Source organism: Hirundo rustica, chromosome 5 (assembly GCF_015227805.2).
Source record: "Hirundo rustica isolate bHirRus1 chromosome 5, bHirRus1.pri.v3, whole genome shotgun sequence".
Classification (NCBI taxonomy): domain Eukaryota; kingdom Metazoa; phylum Chordata; class Aves; order Passeriformes; family Hirundinidae; genus Hirundo; species Hirundo rustica.
In genome coordinates, this window is record NC_053454.1 from 73,084,291 (window position 1) to 73,098,665 (window position 14,375).

The following is a 14,375-nucleotide window of genomic DNA, read 5'->3' on the forward strand; positions in this document are numbered from 1 at the left end:
TGCAGCTTGAAGATGCTGCCTATAGGAGAAAAAGGTGTTTCAGTTCTCCCCTAGGATAACAGAAGAATTTTAATAATGTGGGTAGCGTATATTAATCTTCCTAAATACACAGGCAGTCTGAAACAATCATACTGCGAGAAGCATGAGTTACAGCGATTCATCTCAGTCTTGGATCAATTAAGAATAAGCGTCTGGAGGCAATGCCTTTATTAAATTATTTGTAAGGAGTTAAGGAAAAAAAATCTAACAGCCACACTGTGATGCTGAGCATGAACTTGTAGTGTTGCCCCCAGGCCTCTTGCATTAGCTGATGCTTGGTTTGAATTTGGGAGACCACTGTATTACCTCAAGAACAGCTCCCAATTTTTATCCTTGCTATTTGAACAGAATCTTTCCTATTACAATTAGTAGGAAAAAAAGGGGGAAAGGTCCATGCCACGAATAAGATAGCATATTTAAATAAGCTATGTTAACATTAAAAATAGCATCTTTCTGTGCTTAAAAGTCAAGCTGCTATGGAAAATCTGCTTGCATGAAGGAGAATGTTTCTGGATTAGAGGAATTTCAGTTCTAAGTGAAAATGGGTACTTTTAAGAGGGCAGTCATAGGTGTTGCTGGGAGATACGTGTATTTTGTGTATTGGGTATTGGTAATATGAATGCAGTTAATTCATGTAGCTATTATAACAGTTAATTCTTTTCTGCTTTTAATTGCATTTGTCAGTCGGTCTTAAAATCTACCATATGGTAACAATCTGCATTAAAACCCTGGCCTGCCTGAAATTAAATGGGAGTCTTGCCATGGACTTTAGCAAGTCCAGGATTTCACTCTGCTCTTCATCTTGCATGGCTATTGCTATTCAGGGTGTGGCAAATACTCTATATTCTGCATCTTGATTTATGGGAGCATTTGCTGAGCAGATGTTAGGGAGCTAAACTTGTTCATTTCAGTCCATCCCTCCTAGAGTAAGTGAAAAAATGAGGCCAGCTTGGTCTCAGGTGTGATTCTGTTCATCCGGGGCGCTTGGAGAGGTCAGTTTCCAACGGGTCAGAAACATCATGCTGGATTTTTGAAATGCAGCTATAAACTCGGTAAGGGGTTGGAATAGGTGGCCTCCAGGGTCCCCTTGGAACCCTAAGTATTTTGGGATGTATTGCTCCTGCTTTGGAGAGAAAGCTGACCAAGCCAACGCCGCTGCGGTGCCAGAGCTGGGCAGGGGGTGAGCGGAGGCGAGGCTGACGGACTGGGTGAGTGTGCTGAGCTTCCCCTTCAGCTGCTGCTGGGATGTCTTCCTTCTCGAGATCATCACCTCTTCATGATAAAAAGAGTACCCTTTTACGCGTGGAACGCAATTGAGTTCCCGTTTTCCAGGAGAAATATCGGTCTAAAGGTACAAAATAAAATTAACAGTTACTGATTAGCTTTGGTTAGCAGGAAGAAAAACCTCCCTTGCCAATAATTCTGGTTGTCAGCTGCGAAATAACACTGTGCTTCATTAGTTCAATAATGGTGGAATGGTGTTTGTCAGAACCCCAGTTTACAATGGAGATAAAATGAGAATGCATAACTGGCATATCTGAGCCAGAGCCCACTGTGGGAGTCACTCCCACAGTTATGTCTGGTGCTTGCCAACTCCTACTGAGCCTGGTATTTTCCCATTGCATTGTTTTTACTGATAGCTTCCATTCAATAATAGCAGGAATCTTTGCAAGAGTGAGAGATTATCGCTCTTTATAATTGAATAAAGAAGCATTAAGTGATTTCTACAGCCACGGAAGAGTGTGTAGCCTATATGACAAAGTAATCCAAGGATTTGATCTTTTTTCTTTACTTAAAGCAGTGGATGAGCATTTTATCCCATGTTCAGATATAAAATAAGATCTTTCCTGTTATGACTCTCTTTTGGGGAGGAGCAGTAAATGAGGGAGGAAGGCTGACAGAGATAATTACTGAAATGCCCAGCTCACACACACACACATATATGTGTGTGTATATATATATGCTGTCACAAGACAAAGCTGCACAGTGTTTTGTGTAGCAAAACGTGGAGTTTTATTGAGCAGCAATAGTAAGGAAATAAAGCAGTAAGGATAAGATAATACTCTTTTCTCCTCATGTCTTCCCAGCATAAGACAAAAGCTGTTAAAATATAATTGCAGTTTAACTGGGAATTCCTGATATAATAACAGAGGACAAAAGCTGAGCTCAGTTTTTTGCTGGAAAAGTGGAGTGTGCTTGAGATAACCCTCCTGCTCTGTAAGGTTCCCCCACCACAGAGGGATGCTGTCAGCCTCCAGACCCTTTAGACCCCCTTCGCTCTGTGTGTGCAGAAGAACCACAATAATAAATGTTTCCATCTGCTTCTGGTTAGGAGTGTGAGTCTTATCCTATCCCCCACAATGATCTATGCACTTGAGCCAGCCAGGCGTGATTATTTCCATTAGTGAGAACCAGGATCACACCCTGAAAAGCCCCATCTGGCCCAAACGTGCTGCAGATGCCTGCTGGGCAGTGCAGGTCACTGTGAGATTATCCCACTGATGTCCTGTGTGCTGACAGGGTCCTCTCCCCATCTGCTGGCCCTTCCTGCTCCCAGCCCGCTCTGGGATTAGCCTGGGCTCCTCGTTCGGTCGCGTGCGGCTGCGTGCAGCAGGTGCGTGACACCCGTGCAGCAAATGCAGGAGATTTGCACGCAGGCCCAGCGTTGATGTGTGAGCTGGGCCTTGCCTTTGGAGCCGTGTGTCGGCAGGGTGAGCTGGGCCTTGCCTTTGGAGCCGTGTGTCGGCAGGATGAGCTGGGCCTTGCCTTTGGAGCCGTGTGTCGGCAGGGTGAGCTGGGCCTTGCCTTTGGAGCCGTGTGTCAGCAGGATGAGCTGGGCCTTGCCTTTGGAGCCGTGTGTCGGCAGGGTGAGCTGGGCCTTGCCTTTAGAGCCGTGTGTCGGCAGGGTGAGCTGGGCCTTGCCTTTGGAGCCGTGTGTCGGCAGGGTGAGCTGGGCCTTGCCTTTGGAGCCGTGTGTCGGCAGGGTGAGCTGGGCCTTGCCTTTGGAGCCGTGTGTCGGCAGGGTGAGCTGGGCCTTGCCTTTGGAGCCGTGTGTCGGCAGGATGAGCTGGGCCTTGCCTTTGGAGCCGTGTGTCGGCAGGGTGAGCTGGGCCTTGCCTTTGGAGCCGTGTGTCGGCAGGGTGAGCTCTGGGCCTTGCCTTTGGAGCCGTGTGTCGGCAGGGTGAGCTCTGGGCCTTGCCTTTGGAGCCGTGTGTCGGCAGGGTGAGCTCTGGGCCTTGCCTTTGGAGCCGTGTGTCGGCAGGGTGAGCTGGGCCTTGCCTTTGGAGCTGTGTGTCGGCAGGATGAGCTGGGCCTTGCCTTTGGAGCCGTGTGTCGGCAGGATGAGCTCTGGGCCTTGCCTTTGGAGCCGTGTGTCGGCAGGATGAGCTCTGGGCCTTGCCTTTGGAGCCGTGTGTCGGCAGGGTGAACTCTGGGCCTTGCCTTTGGAGCCGTGTGTCGGCAGGATGAGCTGGGCCTTGCCTTTGGAGCCGTGTGTCGGCAGGGTGAGCTCTGGGCCTTGCCTTTGGAGCCGTGTGTCGGCAGGATGAGCTGGGCCTTGCCTTTGGAGCTGTGTGTCGGCAGGGTGAGCTCTGGGCCTTGCCTTTGGAGCCGTGTGTCGGCAGGATGAGCTCTGGGCCTCGCCTTTGGAGCCGTGTGTCGGCAGGGTGAGCTCTGGGCCTTGCCTTTGGAGCTGTAGCTCGTGAAGCGTTCCACTCCTCCGGGGAGCCTTCCTTGGTGGTTGTTCTTCTGTTTCGTTCCCCTTCAGCTCAGTCATGCAGGCCAGGTAATCTATGGAAAGGAAAGGATTGATGGGGTAGTTTTAATTCTTGCAAGGTGCTGCAGTTCCATGGCAGGGGCTGCCAAGTGAGAACCTAAACCTTTAAACACCTGCAAATCTTGGTCATGCCTCCACCGTTGGTGAATTCTCAGGGAAGATTAAATGTGTGGGAATAAAGCATTGTACCACGTCATCTCATTCCTGAGTTTGCTCAATATTTGATTAATGCAGAGATAGGAAGTTGCTGAATGTTTGGTTTAATGAGCACTTTAAATTTGGGGGTTGAAGTATGCAGTTTACATAAAACCATTCGGTTTTGGGCAGGTGCCTTGTGAGCACTGTAAACTCTGCAGAGCCAGGACCGCGTGTGTGGCAGTGACTGGCCAATACACCTTTGTGTGTGCTTTTAAGGTCTTAGTTTTGTGTGTATAAAACTGTTTTGCTGACAAAATCAGTGCATAGCCTTGTAGAAATTTGTTGTTGTTGTTGAAGCTACTGTGGGGTTTTTTTTCCTAAACAGAAGAAAGCCCTCAGACTGGCGTGCCAGTACTTGTATTAAGATTTCTAAATTCCAGTGTATCTTTCAGTATGTTCTTCAGTCCCCCTTCTCTTTGAAATGATCTCTAAGAATCTGTAGAAACTATTTCTTCTCAGTCTTCATCTGTACACTCTCTGTGTCACACATCCTTAAATTTAACCTGTAAGGAGTAGGGTTCTCACACCAACTTGTGTCTCAGAAGGCGTAAGTTCATCAATACATTGTGAAAAAAAAAAAAAATTCTTATGTCGTCTTAGGAATGTTTTATATCACAAGTAGGAGCTGAGTATTTTTAAGATGCATGATAAATCCTAAATGTAACACAATGACCAGCACGGTGGAAATGTGGAGAATTATTGTTACTGGTGCGTAGGAACTAATTAGACCAACTCAAAAATCAGACTAAATTGTAGTTTTAATGATTCTTAAGCCCACTGATGTGTCCTCCAGGCTTTAGATAACATTTCATAAGTGGATGAGCCAAATTAGCAACTGGCAGCTATCGGGAGGAAGAGACACCATCCTCTCCCCTCCTCTCACCTTGAGCTGGCTTTGGCATTTGTGACTTCATTTAAATCAATTTAAAGCACTTAAACTGCTTTCTATTCTGCTGAATGTTCCCACAGATATTCTGGCTTGTTTTCAAAACAGTGTGGCATGGGGTGTTGGGTCTTTCTGTTGTTTTTTGTTGGGGTTTCTTGAGTTCTGCTGGGGTAGAATTGCATCGACTTCGTTTCCACTTGGCCGAGTGCTGGTGTCAGCACGAGGGAGGCTGTGGGTGACCTGCACAGCCAGAGAGCAAAGGCTGAGAAGAGGATATTGCAGAAGGGGAGAGGGCAGCCTTCCATTTCTAGAAGGGCTGCTTGCTCCTTTGGCTCAGTTTTATCGCAGTGCTGTATCCTCCTCCGTCACGTGTTACAGATGTGCAAGGGAGACAGTGGTGGGATGCAAAATCCTGCTGATTAATGCACTGAGGCGATAGATCTTTGTCTCATGCTAAGGTGTGAAGAAGATGTCAAAACTTGCATTAGCAGACAGGAGGCACAGTAATAATAACATTGAGAATGGAGCTGACCTGCTCTTGATTTATTAATAGCACTGGTGGAATTTGAACTGATTTATCAAGATGAGACTAAGTGCTTAGTACTTCTACGCAAATAGCTCATAAATCATTCATCAATGACACCTCATTGAAAGTTATGTTTTGTTGGATTTTTTTCTCCAACACCTGTAGGCACAGAAAATGGTTTTGATCTGCGTTCACATGTAATAAAGCTCTTTCTCCCTCTTTGTCTTACAGTATTTTGGGTTTGGGGTGGGGTTTTTTTTTGTTGTTTTTTTTGTTTTTTTTTTTTTAAATATTAAGGATACACCAGATTTGTAATGCAGTAGTATTAATTTGGAAGGACCTGGGTTTGTGGTGCTCATACAGCGTTAAAAGGCCATTTGTGGGTAGTCTGAGGTGCTCTGGGAAAGCCTGGCATCCTGGGTCATTTGAGTACTATTGTTCAGAGTGCTGGGGGATTAAGGTTTTTCTGGATGGTTCCAGAGTAAGGGAATTCTGCAGCTCAAAGGTGAAAACGTGTCTATGTAATGTGACTGTTAACCTCACTTTGCATCTGGTTCCCTTTTTCCCAGGTAACCGAGCTGCACGCTCTTCTTCCCACTCAGCTCCAGTGGAGCTGGGGGTTATTTTCTTCAGCTGCTAAACATACACTGCTTCCTTCCAGGACACCTGCCTGAAGCTGCAGCCTTCGTCTTTGAGCTGCATTTCCACCTGCCCGGCCAGGTCCGATGTTAATGCGTTTCTCAGGGCTTCTTTGCTCACCCATCACCAGGTCTGTGCCTTTTTTCTCCTCCTTTCCCAGCAGAGAGGTGCCCTGGGGCTCAGCGTTCCCCCGAGCGTGCAGGGGCTGCTGCAGGCGTGTCTGCACGCCCAGTGCAGGATTTGCCTCCGGAGCAGGAGCACCAGGAGGCACATTCCGTGCCTGCCCACAGGGGATGGGAAAGGGCCCTGAGGAGAGGGGGACAAACGCTGGCTTTGCACTGGCTTTTGTAGGGGTTTTTTGTGAACAGTAGTTTCTTCTCTGTGCCTCATGGAAACAGCAAACAAAAGAGGAAGCGCTCAGTTAGAAATGATCGACGCAGGGAGGGGAGATACCTTTTGCCGAGCAGATACGTTTTTGGGGGAGGAAAGAGAGTAGGAGAAATAGAATAGCCAGTTCTGAATGGGTGGGAGAAGAAAAGTGCAGATTTAGGAAAAGCTATGGCCCAGGCATGAGATGTCTAAAGGCACAAATTGAAACCAGAGCTCCGTCTGGGAAGTGATGGAGGCCCTCACGGCAGACCAGAACTAGTGCAAGTACAAGTTAACAGTACTAGGAGGGAAAGGTTGCTGGAGGGCTTTCGTATCATAACTTTTAATACGTTAAGGCAAGCCAGTGAGAAAGCTGTTCACGTGAAGGGTGGATTGGCAGTGCTCTTCCCAAAATATTATTTTTGGGCTGCTCTTCTCTAGTGCCTGGTGATGTGGCTTCAGGGAAGGAGCCTGCACGTTTATATAGCATGTGAGTTCCTGAAACCATACTGAGCTCTGGGGGATTCTTTATATGGTAACCAAAGCCAAGCCAGAGCTGCCAGTAGGGATGGTGACCTGCAGGCAAAAATACTGGGGCATTTCAGTCTATTTAAGGTGTTTCCTTTCCTTGAACGCGTGGTTCTGCCTGCCTGACCGCAGGCTAGGTAGTGGAAATGCTCGGATTGCTTGCTCGTGGTTGGACCGAAGTGCTTTACTACGTTCTGCCCAGGAAAGCCAAACCATTTTGTTTGGGAGCTCAGTCCTTTCCTAGGATCTACTGGGAGCACTGGTGTGGCCTTCAGCATAGCAGACTTTTATTCTGCAGGTGTACCCCCATCTCCCATCTAAGCTCCTGTCAGCATTTTTAGAAACTGTTTGCTGAGCACAGATTCTTCCTGAGTTTGTCATTTCCCTTTTTTTGGCCTTTTGTGAGAACAGGTGAGAATAAACATTCAGTCTCACGCATAAAATCGATATACACGTGCTGTATACCAAGTGTATCATCCAAGCAAGGCAACTCCAAGTGTGAAAGGAGTAAAGCTGACAGCAGTGGAGTCTTATCTTGCAAACTTGGAGTGGGGTTCGAGTTTACATGGACTTCCAGGGTAAGGAGAAAGAGGTCTTGTATTTCAGATCAGAGGCAGGAAGGAAGGAATTAACTGTTGAGAAAGAAAATAGTTAGATACAGAGACAGAGCTCCTGGAACAGAATCCCAAATCACCTTGCATAACACTTTGGGAAAGTTGCCCATGATAATTGATACACAGAAAACTCAGGAAGAATTAAAAGAAAACCAAGAAAACCATAATGTCTTAAGAAAATAAGGTAAATTTATAAAACCTACAAAATATGTTTATTTAAAACACTTCATAAAATAACGCGGGGGAGTGCTTAATGCAGAGTAAAATAACCTTTAGTCAACAGGATACAATTGGCTCCATTTCTCTTTATTTTGGGTATTTATACCAACAAGTAGGCTTTGTAAAGGAGTTTTAAATTACAGCAACCATAAAGCAGAAACTGGGAATGTGAGGAGAAACCAACTACTCACTTTGCATGATTTGGACTACTGGCAAAGGAGGTCATATTCCCCAGGCTTATTCCACAGCTGATGGAGGGAGGCCTGGGCGGGTGGCTTTCCACAAAGATCTAAAGCTCACAGAAATTTGAACAGCTACCATAAATGTCCAGGCCTGACCTTAAAGAGGAATCCAGGTGAACTATTCTTAGTGCCTGTATCAATGTAATTGTACGTCAGTGAATAGCGCTGGCCTAACAAGGTGATTTGAAAGTAAACTCTCTACTTATTGGTTGTAATTGAGATCAGTTGGTTTTGTGTGACTGGATTATATGTTGCCAGACAAAAGTATGCTGCAAACATAGTTTGTGAAAACCTGATCACTGATCTTTAAAAGTTTGATCTTGTTACCATAATCTGTCTCTTACTGGTTGTAGGTGAGTAAATAACAAATGGCTGGAGGTTTTCTTAGGTTTCCATAGCAGACTTTGGACCCTTGTCAAGTGAGAAGTTTGACAGGAGAGTCTAGGGGGAGGAAAGAGTGCCAGAAGTACAAACCTGGTGCTGTCTTTGAGGAATCCCTTACCTGTCTGGTCAATCAGCACGCTGATCTGCGGCGCTCACAGCGTTTAACTTGGCGCGCCTTCGGTGCTTGGTGACGGGCAGGGACAGCACGGCCCCTTCCCTTGGCTAGAGCTCTGGGGAGAGACCAGAGGCTGCTCGGGATGGAGGAAGGGACACTCCAGCAGAGTGCAAACAACGCTCCAAAGCGCTGACTTTCGTTGGCGAGCGCTCGGGCAAACAAGCATTTAGGAGCTCGGGTCCTGCTGGAGACCCAGGAGTGACGCAGAAGCGCGAATCGTGCTGCAGAGTTTTTGCCACTGGTTGTGCAGTTTCTGTCCAAAATCCCAGCTTTCTGGAGGCACAGCGCTGCCAAAAATGTGGCTAAACTCTCTGTGATCACCCGAAGCGAGAAATAGTTTCTTGGCAGGAGATGCTGAATCAGATGTAAAGTTCACGTGGCAAGCACCACAATGAAACAGGAAAGAAGCTGTTACGCACACCTCTTACCCCTGGGAAACTGGGATGGAAGGACCTGGCCAAAGCTGTTGCTGTTGGTTAAGGCGGGAGGTGTGCTCTCAACGTTATGGCAGCTGCCCCGTGAAGGGTGAAATGTAAATGGCTTATTTACCACCTAGCGGGCAATTAATTATTTTTGAAAAGAATTGCAATCAAAGAAAAGACCCTGGTGTGGGTGTAAAGGCAGGGGCTTTGAAGTCTGGCTGTGACTGTAAGTTATGCTACTTGTGGTTGGAGGAATCTCTCTATCTTATCGTCTTTCCAAAGTCCAGATTTTTACAAGACAGCTATATTTAATTTTAATAGGAAGCTGTCCTGAATGCCTAAGCACATACATCACTCTACTCATTTAAAACTGCATATTAAAAAAAAAATGCATTAATATAGGAGAGTCAACTTGGACTGCTGGGCTTTTGGATCCCGCCTTTGTTAATTTAAAACAAGGGACCAAATGGAAAAGCAAGCTAGAGGTGTGGGATTCTAGCTGAGTTTCTGAGTGAGCAGCTCCCTCTCCTCTTCAGTCAGGAGAAAGGATTTATATTTGTTCCTGTATGAAATTTGAGTGCAGACAGATACACAGGCAGAACTTCACATCTAACCCGGTAGATGAATACACAGAAATTGATATTACTTTCTTTTTTAAAATTTGACCTGAGAGTGCTGTAGCAAAATTTTCCAAATGAAAGCCAATAAATTTTTCCATTCTGCTACAAGATGCTCGGGGGGCTAAACTTCTGTTAAAAGCTTGGAATTTTTGCACACACTGAAAACTACAGAATTTTCAGTCCTAAGTTTCTTCCCCTTCCCAAGTTAGGGAAAGGATAAGAAACCATTCATAGTGAAAAACTGGGCTTTTGTGTTCTAGGGAAATGCAGATGATGAGTTACTTGATCAGTGGAAGACCAGGAAAGTCGTAGGAAGTGAAAAGCCTCTGTGTTTGCTGCTTCCATAGATGGCAGAAGCATCAGGATTCACAGCTGCAGAAGAAAATCACATAACCATCTCAAAACCTTCACACAGGGCAACATAAATTAGTAAGGATCAGGTCTCAATTAAAAATGACATCTGAAATAGGCTGTTTTCTGGAAAGTGAGGGTTTATTTTTAAAAAATCTGGAGTGGACAGAGTGTTTTGTTTCTCTGCCTTAGCTGGTGATCAGGGAAAGTCCTCGACTGTCCCCCCTTGTCAGGCCCTGCTGGCAAGGCACCCCCCATGAACCCAGAGAGGGGAGGAGAGCATCCAGCATGCTGTGGGAGGGCAGAGGGCTCTCATGCTTGTAGTGGCCAGGGAGCGGATCCAGCCCCTGCAGCTTCCAATCCACACAGGAGAGAGGAAATCTCCCTGGCACTCGCCATTTGGGGGTTCATAGTCGTGTTCGACTGGGACACTGTGTAACTCAGGCTGTAGCTCCTTTTCACCAGCAATAAAATAGTAAAGATATTGCGTGTTACAGGGTATTTTGTCTTGGGGAGTTATGTAAATGTGCAAATGACTGAAGTATTACAGGCATTCAGAGATATCAGGGTGAAAAGTAAGGAAATGCATCACCATGGATCAATGTTTCTTGTGCGTACCATGTTCACAGTGATATATTTGGCTAAAATTGATTGTTCTGTTGATCTGAAATGAAAGTCTTCTCATTTTTAAACCGTAGTTCACCAGTTTACAACAGGATTGGTTACATGTTTCTCCTTTGGAGAAGAGAACAAATATTTTGCAAAGGCGTGTTACCTTGGCTTGTGTGCTGTGCGCTGCGGAGCCTGATGGACGAGGAAGATCCCTTGAGCTTAAAATAAGGTGATCCTAAAAACATATGCAACCTCTAGGTGCACTTTAAAATGTATTTCTCCTGTTTTCAGAGTCCATAAATAGAATGGAAATCCAAGAAATTAACATTTCTTACCAACAGCATTTAAAGACAGCATGTTCTCTTAAGTAAGCAACATGTTTTCAATAAATTGTTTCAAGCTGTACAAATGTGTTTGCCAATCCTCCAAGCAATCATTGGCGGCCAGATTTTTGGATTATAATAAGATTAATGATAAAATAACACTGAAAACAATTTTAAAATAACCGTAGGGATTTAATATAAATCTGTAAATACAAGGAAATTCTGACAGAGTGTATTTAACTTAGCCTTGTTTTGCTCCCAACTACTACACATAGAATCACTCCTTAGGAGAAAAAGGTCTAAGCACACTTGATAAAAGTACAAACCATATTTGCAAGAGCTGTAAGCACAGCAGCACTCAGAGGATGTTGTGTTTATCTTAATTACAAGTGGTTCAGTGTGTTTGTCATAATGCCTCAACAGTTTTAAAGAAAATATTGTGTTTTATTTCCTCTGCTTGTTTTTTAATGCCGTGTGATTAACGTTCCATGTAGTTGTCATCAGCTTTTTCCAGTGCCCCAGTTCCCAGTGTAATAGTCATCTCTGTAGTTCGACTTCCAAACTAAAAGGTATCAATTGTTCTATAGTACATCACAATGAAAGGTTTGATCTTATGAAATCCTTATCTTTGTCTCTAAATAACATCTTTGCTATGCAAATATCTGCCCTAATTACTGTGCAGTGGTTATACTTTTTCAAGAGAAGATGTACTAATGATTTCATAGTGTTTTTGTTCATACAAACAAGTGAGAAAATCTCAGATCAAGCTGGTATTGAAATAGGTCTGGGGCAAGACTTTTCAGGAAATGAGTATGTCTATTTGCATCATTTAATCTTGGTGGGTAACTCTGGAGCAATACAGTGCTAAAAGGATATTACTGTCAGTCCTTGGCCAGGAAGTCCCTTCTCCATCCTAGCTGCAGTCCTCCAAGTAATGCAAGGTCAGTAATGCTAGGGGCTGTAGGTGATCACTCTCTTTTTCCCCATGATTTTCACAGGTAGTTTTATCTTGTATGTTCCCCATTCTTTGAATGCCTGACTCTGAGACCTGAAATGGGTTTGCAGGAGTCAGGGAACACACAGCTACAGCTGTGTCAAGCCACGTGCTCAGAAAAATTAAAATTAAAGTGAAAAATTAAATTTTGCTTCTTGGCTGGATTCCCAAAATCCACTGTACCCAGTGGATACATTTGGCTTTAAACTTCACATATCTCAGATGCAAATCTGTATAATGGGATAATAATACTCACTTTGCATAGGTTTTATACTGTTGAGTTTTTTTAGAGGAGAGTTTTTATACCAAATTTCTTAAGCTCGTGAAAAGTGCAAACAAGTAAAATTCAGCTCTGTAATTGTACAACAGCAGCAACATTCATCAGCAGGCTTGAGACTTTGAATCTGCTGCATACACACAGAGCCCAATCTGGAGGAGCAATTATTTGTGGTTTCGGGTTGGAAACCTTCCTGCCACAGAAAACCTTGTGAAGTCGAGAGTGCCCATTGCAGGCAGCATCTCTGAAGAGTGATGTTAAAAAGTTCTGGACTGAACAAGTGCAAACTACTGGTTTTCCAGCCTTTTTTGCATCACTCTTTTGATTTTCAAACAGCAATCCCTTAGTTCCCCTTACACCCCAAATTGCTACTCCCTACTCAGAGCTATGTGCGGGCCAGCATCTTCCTATGGAAGATTTAGTGTCAGGAAAATAGCATTTCTCTTTTCAGATGTATTCTTGGAAATTAGCATGGGTTTTGGCAGAAAATTTTATTTAAGAAAATAAAAGACTGAAGAAGCCTCATGGGATGAAAGAAATCTGGTCATGGAGTTTTAGAACTGCCAAATTACAGACAATACAAAAAGGGGTTTTATAACAAGGAGGCTTGGGCAGCTAGCATAATAATGATCCTACTATATTAGTCTGTAATTAGATCATTTCCTTCTGAGGTGGCCAAGGAATAAATCCCTATAAACACGAGTTTCTGTGACACTAGTGATGAGATAATGTGTCTTGCAGAAGCCATTGCCTGAAATCCAAAAAATGTATAGAAATACAAACTGCATTGTGCAAGCAGGAAGATGGAGGAGAAGGGGTGGGGATGGAGGGAGAGCAAATTCTCCTTTTCAGTGGCTGTGGATGTTTGGCTCAGCTTAGGTCTTTTGGGACGCTCTGATCCCAGATCAGACCTAAGGAACAGCATTTAGCCAGCTCAGGATTATGTGAGCACACACCTTGTCAAGGGATAGAAGAGAGATTGGGGCTGATGGTGCTTGGCAATTTCTTCTCCTTCGTGGCTTTGACTCAGGATATGTGTGCAAAGGATAACCCCCACCATAAATCATCTCCTGTTATTGATATACTCGTTCAATTCTACGTGAGCAGTGCACATTCGGCCCTCTTCTTGATGCTGGCTTGGGACTGGGTCTTCAGGCCAGAAACCCCAGGAAATAACATCCAGAAACTAGATCATTAGATGAAATAGATTTAGGAAGGACTGAAATGCTCAAAAGCGCTCGAGGTTGTTGTGAGCATCCCTAACTTGCTCCTCTTGTGTTGTGTGCTCTATGGTACCTTCTTCAGGGGCATGATCCCTATCCTACCTGCAGGAATCAGCTTCTGTGTAGGCTTCAGGTGGTGGGTAATAAGTAAGCCACTGGCAAAATTGGGAAGGCTAAATATCTTACAGCTATTGAGCTCCCTGAACAGGCAACTCTGGACTAAGTGGCAGACTCTGCTGTAAAAGAATAATTAATATTGATAAAACGAATGAACTTTCCCCAAAGCCTGCATAGAAAGGGGCTGAACAGCAGTTGTATAGGCAGTCTAAGTTTTGGCAATACCTGGGTTTGGGAGAGTTTGATATTTGCTGTCTTCATTGTGTGGGTGGGCCCTGCACAATTGCTTGTGTGTCATTAACACTGCAGAAATGAATAACCATTCAAAAGGCCTTTTCCTATGCATGTTGTGTTCTTTAGTCCATGAGGATTAACTCCTTTCTAGGCACAGCTTCAAAAGGGAAAATTATGTACTATTAAAATAACTCATTTTGGAGCTTCATATTTTCACTTAGATCTTAATCAAGCTATTATTGTTATTAAAATATTCTGAAGTGAATTCAGATTTCATAAATATGGAATTTTTTCTTTAAGCTCCTTTTGCAGGCAGAGCAAGTTAGAAATGTGCCCACGGCCTCTAAGGGGACTTAGTGGTTCCCATAGTATTTGCTCACAGTTTTTTCAGTGACTCAGCTGGAGACCCCAGTGATCTCTGAAGTCTTGGCCACATTTATTTCTGGCGTCTCATAAAGTCCCAATTGCAAAAAGTCTCTCACTAACTATTCTATATACAATCATCTCAAGATTGTCCGAAAAGTACATTAAAAATCTGAATTAAATTGATGACGTAAAATGAAGTAGCTTGGGATAAAGCTCCTATTGTATGCTTCAGTTCCCTCTTT